This window comes from Eptesicus fuscus, chromosome 5 (assembly GCF_027574615.1).
Source record: "Eptesicus fuscus isolate TK198812 chromosome 5, DD_ASM_mEF_20220401, whole genome shotgun sequence".
NCBI lineage: Eukaryota > Metazoa > Chordata > Mammalia > Chiroptera > Vespertilionidae > Eptesicus > Eptesicus fuscus.
Genome location: NC_072477.1, coordinates 9,382,093 through 9,394,385, shown reverse-complemented (window position 1 = coordinate 9,394,385; position 12,293 = coordinate 9,382,093). Strand labels below are relative to the sequence as shown.

At 41.0% G+C, this 12,293-nt stretch overlaps 1 protein-coding gene across 3 annotated transcripts in view; it reads right to left on the bottom strand.

Annotated features, from left to right (window-relative positions):
- TC2N (tandem C2 domains, nuclear) overlaps positions 1-9,212 on the bottom strand; it is a 42,212-nt gene extending 33,000 nt beyond the window's left edge. The window contains exon 1 of one of the 3 annotated variants that reach the window (XM_028155925.2): positions 9,015-9,212. The gene's annotated coding sequence lies outside the window, so the exon portion shown is untranslated. Of the gene's footprint in view, positions 1-5,177; positions 5,199-9,014 lie in introns of those variants that run through there. The other 2 variants (XM_028155926.2, XM_054715825.1) reach the window with 2 other exon arrangements.
- Positions 9,213-12,293: the final 3,081 nt, after the last annotated feature.

Genomic DNA, 12,293 nt, shown 5'->3' with positions numbered 1-12,293 from the left:
AAAAAGGTAAAGATAAAAATTATGAACAACAAATACGTATCTATCAATAAGTGAATCTAAAAATCAAGTGAATAAAAAATCTGATGAACAGAATAAACCTGTGAATATAATAGAATCAGGGGCATAGAAAGGGAGTGGACTGACAATTTTCGGGGGGGAAGGGATGTGGGAAGAGACTGGACATAAATCGTACACCTATGGATGAGGACAGTGGTAGGGGGTAAGGGCAGAGGGTGGGGTGGGAACCGGGTGGAGGGGAGCTATGGGGAAAAAAAAGAGGAACAATTGTAATAATCTGAACAATAAAAAATTATTAAAAAAAAACTGATTGCATATATATATGAGCTACAATTATAAAACTCCTAGAAGAAAACACAGAAGTAATTATTCTTTATAAACATGGATTAAGCACTGATTTCTTAGATATGACACCAAAAGCATAGCAATAAAATTTTTTTTTGATATATTAAATGTAATCAGAATTTAAAACTTTGTGCTTCAAATGACACCATCAAGAAAGTGAAAAGCAACTCAGAGACTGGGAGAAAATATTTGCAAATGATAAATCCAAGAACGAGCTTATATCCAGAATATATAAAGGCCTATTACAACTCAATAATAAAAGAAAAATATCACAATTTAAAAATAGACAAAGAATTTGAATAGACACTTCTCTAAAGAAATATATAAGTAGACAAAATAGCACAAAATAGCACATGAAAGTATGTTCAACACTTCTTAGTCATTAGGAAAATGCAAATTAAAACTACAATGAGATAGTACTTATTTATTAAAAAGGATAAAATTGCAAAGACTGGCCATTCAAGTGCTTACAACTGTGCAGAACAAGTAGAACTCTCATATTCCAATGGTGGCAATATAAAATGGTTTGGCAGTTTCTTAACTTAAACATACATCTACCATATGATCTAGACATTCAATTCCTTGGGTAAATATACTCAACGAAAAAGAAATTCTATATCCACACAAAGATGTGTACACTGCTGTTCATAGCAGCTCTATTTGAAATAGTAAAAAGCTATCACATCTCCATCAACAGGTTATAAACACATTATATAAAATCTATACAATGAAATACTACTCAGTAATCAAGGAATAACCTATCTGTGGATTGATGTCTTTCCACCAGTAGATTTTCCAATACTAAAAATCTTCATTCATTCTCTTTTTAAATATTGCTTTGCCTACTCTCAATTTATTAGACTTTCTCACTATAATTTCTCATTCTGATCATTCTAATTTCCATGTCTCTTAATTTTTCTCTTTTCCTTTTGTCTTTTTGAGCTGTATTCTGAATGATTTATTCTGACCTATATCCTAGTTCATTGATTCTTGGGGTTTGCTTAATTGCCTAATCAGTGGTTAAACTCAACAAATGAATTTTGATTTTTTATTACTGCATTTTTCATGAGTAGCAATTACACTGTTCTTTTTAAACCAGCTCTGTATCTCTCTCACTTTTAAGCCTCCTGCTCCCTGAATCTGTTTTTTAAACTTGTCTATTATATATGTAAAATAGCCCATTGTAGTTGTTTTAATAATCTGTGACTGGTAATTCCAATACACAAAGCTTTTATAAGTTTACTTCTAATTACCTATTGTTTCTGCTGATTCTTGCTCAGGTTGTCTTATTTCCTTGTGTACTTGGGTTATCTTTGACAATAAATTATTCACTGACTTCAAAACTTTAAATCAAAGATGCAAGTATACTCCTACAGAGAATATTTGCATTTGCTTACAGATGGTTTTAACTTCATGCTTTCACAAATAACCCAATTTGAAAATGGGCAAAGGATGTACATAGCCATTTCTTCAAAGAAGATGGACACATGTCCAATAAACACATGAAAAGGTCTCAACATCATGAGTCATTAGGGAAATGCAAACCAGAAACACAATGAGATACCACTTGACACACACTAGGATGGATATGGTAAAAAAGATAATGTTGGCAAGGATGTGCGGAAACTGGAACCCTCATACATTGTTGGTGGGAATGAAAAATGGTGCAGCTGCTTTGGAAAAACAATTTGGTAGCTGGTGATGGATGGAGGCTTGACTTGGAGTGGTGAACACACAGAACAGTGTACAGATGATGTGTTGTAGAATTGTGCACCTGAAACCTGTATGGTTTTGTTAGCCAGTGTCACCCCAATAAATTCAATTAAAAGGAAAAATAATTCTGAGGAATTGGAAGAAATTCAAGATTTGAGAAGAAAATTAAGTAGAAATTTTAAATAAACAATAAAAGAAAAACAGTTTGGTAGTTCCTTTAAAACGTAAACACAGAGTTACCATATGACCCAGGAATTCCACTCCTAAATATACCTATGAGATTGAAAAATGTATTTCCACACAAATGTTCATAGCACATTACTCATAATAGCCAAAAAGTAATTACAACCCAACTGTCCATTTCTAATGAATAGAAAAACAAAATGTAGAATATTTATACAATGGAATATTATTCAGGTATTAAAAGGAATAAAGTGCTAATTCATGCAACAACATGAATAAACCTCAAAAACATTACACTAAGTGAACAAAGCAAGAAACAAAAGACCACATATTGTATGATTTCATTCATAGGAGATGCCCAGAATGAGCAAATCCAGAGACAGAATGTCGATTAGTGACTGCCTGAGGCTTGGGGAAGGGAAGAAATGAGTGACTGCTAATGGTACATGGTTTCTTTCCAGGATGATGAAAATATTTTGGAATTAGATAGTGATGACAGTTGCACAACTTTGTGGGTAGAAAACCCACTAAATTGTACACTTTTATGGTATGAATTTTATGGTATGGGCATTATATCTCCCCAAAACATGAATTTTACAAATTCACATTTTGACATTTTTTATGACCACCACTGTGATGTAAATTTCTCCCATGGTCTGGTGGCTGCAATTTCCTAAGGTCTGGCTTCTTATCCCTCTGATTTACTGGGCATCAAGGCAACTTTCACTGCAGATCCTTGAAGGAGGTAGGCTGAGTTTTCATCCTTTACATGAAAGCACACACATTTGGGACCCTAGAATTATGGGCAGACAGTCTCTGGTTTAACGCGAACCTTGACTGAGCCCTGTGCTGACTTCTAAGTATGCCTCCCATCCTGCAAATCCACCAAGTTCTTACTCAACGCCCATCAAGTCCCCCACCACCCCAACCACCCAGTTCAGCAAACACCCTCTTTAGTCTTTCAGAGTTTCAGCTTTCTCTTAGATTTTGACATATCAATTCCTTAACTACCACTTAATTTTTTTTTTAAATACAGCATTCTTGGCTATTTCCAGTAAGAACATTTTCCCAAGTATCTTAACTATATCCCCCCCTCCAAAGTGAAAATCCTGTATTTGCTTTTCAAGTTAAAATTAACTCTAATGAGATAGGACAGGATTTGCAAAAACTAACGACAGTCTGATAGTCTAACTTCAGTATTACTTGTGAGCTCGGGGGATTACTGTAGAGATACTTAAGACTTAAATAACACATTATACTACAATAAAAAGTTTTAAAAGAAGCGTGGGTGGGTGATTTGTTCTCTTAGGTAGCGAGGCTCTTTATACAACCAAAGTAAGTAAGATTGCAGCAAAGGTACACAAAGAAACCCAAGGAAAAAAACAGCAGAAACACACACCACATATGGAAACTTGACATATGACACAGATCAATACAAGGAAAAACAGAATATTCAATTAAAAAATACTGGTAAAAAGATTAGCCATGTGGCAAAAAAATAAAAATAAAGTAAACTAGATCCCTCCACTTCACATTATATAAAAATCATGTTCACACGATTAAGGACATACATATGTAACAGCAACATTTTAAAGCTTTTAGAAGAAAATATCGGACTATATCGTTATGACCTCAGGGAAGGGAAAGATGTGTTAAATAAGATGCCAAGAGCACTAAATGTAAGGAGAAAGATGATATATTCAACTCCATGAAACCACTGAGTATGCCCATCGAAAACCACTATAAAGAAAGTAGGAAGACAGGCTACTTACTAGGATAAAGGTATCTGCCACATGTATAAGTGACAAGGGATTAGTACCTAGAATCTATAATAATAAAAGGGTAACATGCTAATTAGACTGGACAAAGCCGGGGCTGCGAGGGAGGCCTGGGTGCCAGAGGGAAGCTGGTGCTGGCAGCCGGGGGAAGGAAGGCCTACTCGTGCATGAATTTCGTGCATCAGGCCTCTAGCATATATATATAAAGAATATACATATACAGAGACTTCTAGAAATCAATTTTTAAAAGATTTTTAAAAACAATAAAAACTAGGCGAAAGACCTATATGGACGTCCCACAGAAGAGGAATGATAAAAGGATCACTATCATTAGTAATGAAGGAAATATAAATTAAACTCCCAATGGGGTACCATGTCTCACCCACCAGATTGTTGAAAAGAAAAAAAATCAGGTTAAGTACAAATACTGCACAAACTGTACATTGTCTCAATGTGGTTGAGAAAGGGAACAAAGCAAGCACTTAACACACTGTGGGAGTGTAAACTGGTACAGCCACTTCATAAAACAATTCGGTATTATCTGGCAAAACTGAAGAGCCACAACGCCACTCCCAGGCAAAAAGCTAGGGAAGTTCTTGTGGGTGGACACAGAGACATGAATTAGAATGGTAATAACAAGTCAGCTTTTAATGACAAAAAATAAAAATTTAATTTACAAAAGACCGCTGAAAACTCCCCCAAACCTCCATTAACAGGAGGATGGATAAAACAGTGGTACAGTCATACAATGAATGGCACACAGCAGTAAAAAGTAAACAAACACATCAACATAGATGAATCTCACAAATGTGTGCCCCAAAAAAGGGATAGAATAGACAACTAAATAATACATCAAGGAGCGTGGAAAGAGAGAGACAATCAGGGATAAAGATACAATCAGTTCTTCAAAAATATTGACTATGTATTATTTCTAAAGTATAATATGGGTACAGGGGATTTTATTTTATTTGCATTCTCTGAATCTGTGGGTGAAATTTCTCATTTAAAAATTAAGTAGATAACATGGCTGTGGTAGAAAATATGAAAAATACAGAGGACTATATGAAGGAAATGAAAAATATCAGTAATTCCATCATTCTGAAATGACTACAATATTTAAAGGAAATAAAGACAACTGACCTTTGAACAACACCGGTTTTGAATGGCATGAGTTTACTTATACATGGATTTTTTTCAATAATACTGTAATGTATTTTCCTTATGATTTTCTTCATAAAATTTGTTTTCCAGCTTACTTTAGTATAAGAGTGCAGTATCTAATAAGCATAAAATACATGTTTGTTAACTTACTGTTTATCCTATCTAATAATAGAGTAACATGTAAATTACCATCACTCCGCTACACCCACGATTGGGCGGCGGGAGGCTGGGGGGCGGGACTTGGGGTGGCCTATCCGGCCATTGAGAGGCACGGATCCGCTGCCACTGAGGGGGGCTACCCTGCAGTTGAGAGGTGCAGGGGACAGGCCCCTGCGCCTCTCAACTGCAGGGTAGCCCCCCTCAGCGGCCGCGGACCATCAAAAGTGGGGGAGCTGGGTGCCTGTCTGCTCCAGCACCAGGCCTTTCAGAAGCTTCTGCCGAGCTGGAGGCTTCTGAAAGGCCTGGTGCACCAGTGGACAGGCACCCAGCTCCACCGCGAAAAGCGAAAGCATGTAGGGGACCCTACACATGCATGATTCAATCATGCACTGGGCCTCTAGTGTTATCAATAAGGCAACAGTAGGCTATTAGCAGTTAAGTTTTGGAGGGGTCAAATTTATATCTGGATTTTTAACTGCATGAGCCGTGGGCACTGCTAAGCCCCACTTTGTTCATGGGTCACCTGTATATTTCTTCTTAAACGGTGTGTTTTCTTCCACTCTCTTTTTTTTTATTTACTCTTCTTTATAGCTTTATTGAGGTACAATGGACTTACAGTAAATTGCACATATTTAAAATGTACAATTAAGTGAGTCAGACATTATGTATACATTGATGAAAGCATCGTCACAATCAAGAAAATGAATACATCCACCATCCCCCAATGTTTCCTCATGCTCCTTTTCCACCCATCCCCCCTTCCTTTCCCTTGCCCCTATCCCCGAGTAGCCACTGGTCTGTTTTCTGTACTTAACACTAATTGGCATTTTCTGGAATTTACCAGGCATATTTTGGGCATAATTTATGCATATATTTCGCTTTAGTAGATACTGCCAGAAAGTTCTGTAAAATGACTGTACCAATTCACACTACTACCAGCAGAGTATGAGAGTTCCAGTTGCTCTACAACCTTGTTGTGACCCTTCATTATTGGCCTTTTCCATTTTAACCATTTTTTGCATATTCCTAAGTAAGATACATATAAAACTACTTGTCTGAATAACAAAAAAAATTAAACGCTCAATGGAGACTGAAGTGGAACTCTTTACAAAGACATTTTAATCCAAGAGCATTTTCTCTCGAATGTGTAATAATTATTGAAGCAAAGGCCCTAACTGATGTATACCTCATGGATTCTGATTTAGTAAAAACATGATTTCTCAGTAAAGACTTTTAGAAGAGTCACTGAGATATACATGAAAGAGTCACATGAATTAAAAGTTAGTTGGGCAGCTCAGCTGGCATGGCTCAGTGGTTGAGCGTTGATCTACGAACTGGAAGGTTGTGGTTCCGATTCCTGGTCGGGGCACATGCCAGAGTTGTGGACTCAATCCCCAGTAAGGGGCGTGCAGGAGACAGCTGATCAATGATTCTCTCTCATCATTGATGTTTCTATCTCTCTCTCCCCTCTGCCTTCCTCTCTGAAATCAATAATATTGTTTAAAAAGTAAGTTGGGCAAAGGAGGGAGAAATGGGGGACATCTGTAACACTGTCAACAACAACATTTTTTAAAAAGTAATTGGGAGTATCCATGTACTCAGGTGAAATACTACCCAATTGTTGGCTACCTTATGACTTGAACACCGATAACAGCATTTGCACCCAAGAGACCAAAACACCACTAAAATAGTGTTCACCACCTGAAATAAAACAGGTTCTTATAAACGCGGTAGTTCTATCAACGTGCTCGGCTACTTGGTCTCAGCTTTTGCTGCTTCGCCATGAGAGAGGAACAATGCTGTGAGATACACTTTAGCATACAGGCATTTTCCTTCAATTCTTTCCAATCTGACTATAAACTGCCTTCTACCACTCTGTCACTTCTAATCTTTGTTCCTCAAAATAAGGATTCGATATTCTCTATCTTTTTTTCATCTTCTATGTACTCCTCAAATTCATTCAAATGTGGCTTCCATCCGCATCATCTCACTGAAATTGTGTTTGCTGAGATCGGTGACCCCCTCCTTATCAGCAAAGCCAATAGGCACTTTATCAGCTCCTATCTCCCTGATTCTTCTGACTCGTTTGACTCTGAGATTCCTCTCATTAAACCTCGTCCCTCTCCCGGTTTCTATGACGCCTCTGTGGCTAGTTTCACTCCTTCCCTGACGGCTCCTCGGTTTCCTTCACTGTGTCTACCTATCACTTAAATATCGGCCCTTCCCCGCCTCGATCTTCCTCTCTTCTTATTCTGCTTATTTGAATGGTTTCTTCCACTCTCACAGAACTAACATCCACAATCCAGATGCTTCCAACTTCTACAACTCTGCTCCTGACTTCAGAAAATCCCCACACCAATCTATTAAAACTAGAGGCCCGGTACACATAATTCATGCAAGGGGCTTGGCCCTCACAGCCCCGGCTTCGGAAGGTTGTCCCGCCGGTCGTCCTGCTGTTCCGTCTAATTAGCATATTAGCTCTTTATTATATAGGATGCCCGCTGGACAGCAATGCCAGGTGTCTTGCAAGAATCTCAAACTCATTTTCTCTCAACCTGAATCAGCCTATCAATGTGTTAGGTTTATTTGTAAATTAAATTTATGAAATTAATTATTTATTATAACTCAAGAGGAGCCCAAAAAAAGACACTTAAATTTTTTTTTTCTTAAAGGGTTCAAAAAGAGCAACATTTTTATGATGTCTTTTCCTTCAGTTATGAAGGTAACTCATTGTCACTAGCAACAACTACAAAATACAAAAGCTAGTTTAAAAAGCAAATTTCGAGTTCCAGCTCTCAAAAGCAAGTAAAATCAACATTTCCTCCTTAAAAAAAAACACCATTTTTTTAACCATGATAACGTAACATCACAAAATATTAAATTGGTAAATAGGAGTGTTGTTATTAACTCTCGATATTTTCAAGCCTCCCCCCCCCCCCTCAACTCTATTAACTGCCCACCTGGAGTAAGAATCAGTGTCACATTTTAAATACAAACGCAATCCTTTCTCATGCTGAATTTCAAATATTCTAAACTTTTGTGACTTGGCATCTTCCTCCCCCCCTATACCTGACGTCTGTGTGCAATGCACTCCACAGTCCATCCACAGCATGAGCAGAGAAAACAAGGTGGGAGAACTAGATGGCAAATCTAAAACCTAGCTGGGTAGATAACTCGTGTTTTGCAAAATCCATAGGAAAGGGGCATTTTAACACCCCTTCGCGGCTTCAGAACGGGCCGGGCTGGGGTCTGCCTCCCTCCGGCCCGGGGATCCCCACAGCTCCCCCAGCTCACAGGGAGCCGTGCCCGCCAGGCCACGTGATCCCGGCCGTCCGGGACCCTAAGCCCGCCCCCCCCACCCCCACACCCCCCCTCCGGTCCCCAACCCCCGGCCTCCGGGGAGCAAGCGTCGCCGAGGAGACTCAGGTACAGTCACCCGGGGCCCCAAAGAAGGCGACATTGAAAGAAAAAAAAGTTAGAGTCGGAAAAACAAACAAACGTGCAGAACAGCCGCGGCACACTCAGCCCGCGGGGCAGGGGGCGGGGGGTCTGCTCTCACCCCGCACCCCCAAACCCTGCCATCCCGACCCCGGAGGCCAGGGCAGCGGCCGCTGGACCCCGCGCCACGCTCGCCCGGGAAGCGCCCCGACAGCGCACCTGAGCCCCGGCTCCCTCCCCGCCGGGCCGGCGTCTCCGGGCGAGGCTCTCGGGGCGCCCGGCTCCACTCCGCGGCCGCCCCGGCGGGTTACCTGCTCCGGGCGGTGGGCGCTCTGCCGTCGCCGCCCCGAGGGAATGTGACTCGGGTCACCTCGCGCCACAGCCAGCGCCCCAGGTCCCGCCGGTTCCCGTGTCCTCCCCGCCTCTCCCCTCCCGAGGTGCGCGCCGAGGGGGGCGGGGCCGGGCGAGGTTGCAGGCCAGGGTACCTGGGCGCACTGCGCCTGCGCCATCCACTCATTGTTTTATCTCTCTCTCCCCCCCCCACACACACACCCTTCCCATTCTTGGCCTCTTCAAGCCCCAACGCTCAGCTACTCCCTTTGGAAAGGTCTAAGATGAAGCCAGGCAGAGTCTGGAGTGTTTTGGGGGGTCAGGACAGAGAGAAAAGACAGAAGGGGCCTAGAGGGACAGCGCTGGCCGGATGAACCTCTTTGAAAGTGAAGGAAGGAGCAGTCTCTCTTGTCAGAGATGCTTCTGCACCTTTTTTTTTTTTTTTTTGGGGGGGGGGGGGAGCCCAGAACCTTTTCTTAGTTACTAGACTTAGTGTTTATTCCTAACTATAAAGTCCTTGAGAATCAGCCGCATCTCTTCACTTTTGTGGTTTTGCGGTTTCAGCAGGGGGGACGCTGAAAGGAGGACTAAAGGTCTCCCCTACCATGGCCCTGTCCCCATTCTATGCTGGACTCTAGGGCCCTGGCGAGGGGCTGACTGGCCCTTGTCCTTTTTGCCTCCCATGGTGGGGATCTTAACTCGACCTGTAACGTCGGTGAATGAGTTCCTAGATTATCTGTTGGCGAAAAGCTCAGCTTTTTGAGAGGCCAGTGGATTATAACTTGAAATAAAGGTAATACTTTTCTTCCTGGAGAGCAGTCTTTTCCAAAGTGGGTTCTGTTCATCTCTAGGTCCTAGAGATGCTGGTGTGGGGTGGGTGGTGGGGTGGGGTGGGTATAGAATCCAAGGTCAGATTGACCTAGGGCAGTGGTCGGCAAACTCATTAGTCAACAGAGCCAAATATCAACAGTACAACGATTGAAATTTCTTTGGAGAGCCAAATTTTTTAAACTTAAACTTCTTCTAACGCCACTTCTTCAAAATAGACTCGCCCAGGCCGTGGTATTTTTTGGAAGAGCCACACTCAAGGGGCCAAAGAGCCGCATGTGGCTCGCGAGCCACAGTTTGCCGACCACGGACCTCGGGGGGGAAAAACACAATATAGTTGCTCTCCTTGAAACGGATGAAGCATTTTACAGGACTGAAAACTGTGTTTTGCTTTGTGTCATCCTGCATTTCCCAAATGTATTTGACCTGAAGGGTGGCAGAACATGCCAACCCAAAACATGCCACTGTGGCACAAGAATTACTTGGAGTTCAACGCACTTGAAAAACTTCAGATGCAAGAAGTTTAATTAATTTTAAAGCATGCTTGTCTTCCTTTTTCTTCCTGGAGGCAAATGAGACTCCGGTGTGAAAGATGCCCTCCATATACCAGAAGGAAAGAAACATTCTGATCACCAGAGAAGGAAGTCAAGGATGAGGGAAATCTATAGAAACCTTGTTAAACTGACCCTTATATGCCCAGTCACTTCACAATTAACACATTGCGGACAGATCACGAGAATTCTCGCTTCATATTACACAGTGTTTTACAAAGTATCATACTTTAAAAAGATATTAGCTTGTAAGAACATGTAATAAATGACTCCAAATGCAATGGGTATTTAATTTTAAAGCGTGCCTTTAACATTTATGTAAAACGTTTTCTGTACTCGTTCAATAGAAACTTATCTGGCCACTGGGTAAAGCTAGCAAGGAAACTACTGGTCCGCAATGTGTTAACTACCAGAACTCAAGCCCCCTTTCTTGTTGCATTTTCACTACCTTCTACTCTTTGTCCATCTTAGTACATAAATGTCCAGCTCTAACTGCTTCTTTGGGCCTTCCATGGCTGCTCCCCTGTACTACATGTAAAGACCTCTATGCTTTGCTCTTGTTCATCTGTCTTTATCAATTGAATTCTAATTTCTAATCAGGCACCCTAAGAGGGTTGAGTTTTACCTTCCCTAGAGACCACACAACTCTCTTCTTGAGAAATGCCTGTTACAATCCCGGGGTATTAGTGTTTCAACCAACACTCTTTGATCAATTCTTCTTTAAAGTCCAAGGACATTCACCTTGAATAAAATTTCACCCTGTTACAAATGTTTGCATAAAGCTTTCCCATGAGTCGTCTCATTTAATCCTCACAGTGATGATGTACTGTAACTGTGATTATCCTCATTTTACAGTTGTAGGTATTGAGGATCCAACAGTGGTTGCCCAAGTATAGAGTCAAGATTGACTCTGGACTTCAGACTGGAAGGCCTTTTAAAGGTGTACGATGTGCTCTGTTTAAGTGTCAGATGGTGGGGGGCGGCGGGAGAGAAAAGGACAAGAACCTTTATCTTTTACTCCCAATGGCACCAGACATCATAGTTCACTCAAAAGCGTCATGCAAATGTGCTGAATGAATGAAGAATGAATGAATGCGTGAATGCCTAATGATGCTTCCTGAGTGGGACTGAGTCCTTGGTGCCCTAACTGGACAACCTTCACAATGCAGAAGTTCCAAGAGCAAGAGCTCCCCAGTTGTTCTTAGTTTTCTTCCATCTTCTGCCTAAAAAGGATTCCTTGGAAGAACCCACTCTGTTGGCAGAAATAGTTCTTTGAAAACAGTGAAACCACTTCTTTTATTTTCCTTGAAATGGGCTTCCTTCCTATTCCACTTTCAGAGGTGGAGCTACCCTGGTGGAAATGGTGATTTTGTATATACACCTTTCTTTGTGCCCCGGTGTTTAACCTCTTCCCACAAGAAGACGGTTGTGCAACATTCTGAATAGGTTTTTGTTTTTTGTTTATTGGATTTTTAATGTTAAACATTAATGTTTTAATAGTAATGTCATATTATTTGAGGCAGATCTAAGGCAAAAAAAAAAAAAAAAAAGATTGGGGATGCTGTGGGTAACAGTGCTGCTTAGATTTTGTTGTGCATATCGATTCTTTCATTTGGTAGAGACAAATCACTTAAGCCCTGTCCTAATCCCTTTTCTTTTTTCCTTCACTCAGTGCAGTTTGTAAATGATTTGTGACTCAGTCCAGCCCTGCCACTACCCGCCACCACACATTTTTGAATCAACTGTAGTTCCCTAAATTGCCAAATTTGCACTACTGTTCCCCTTAACT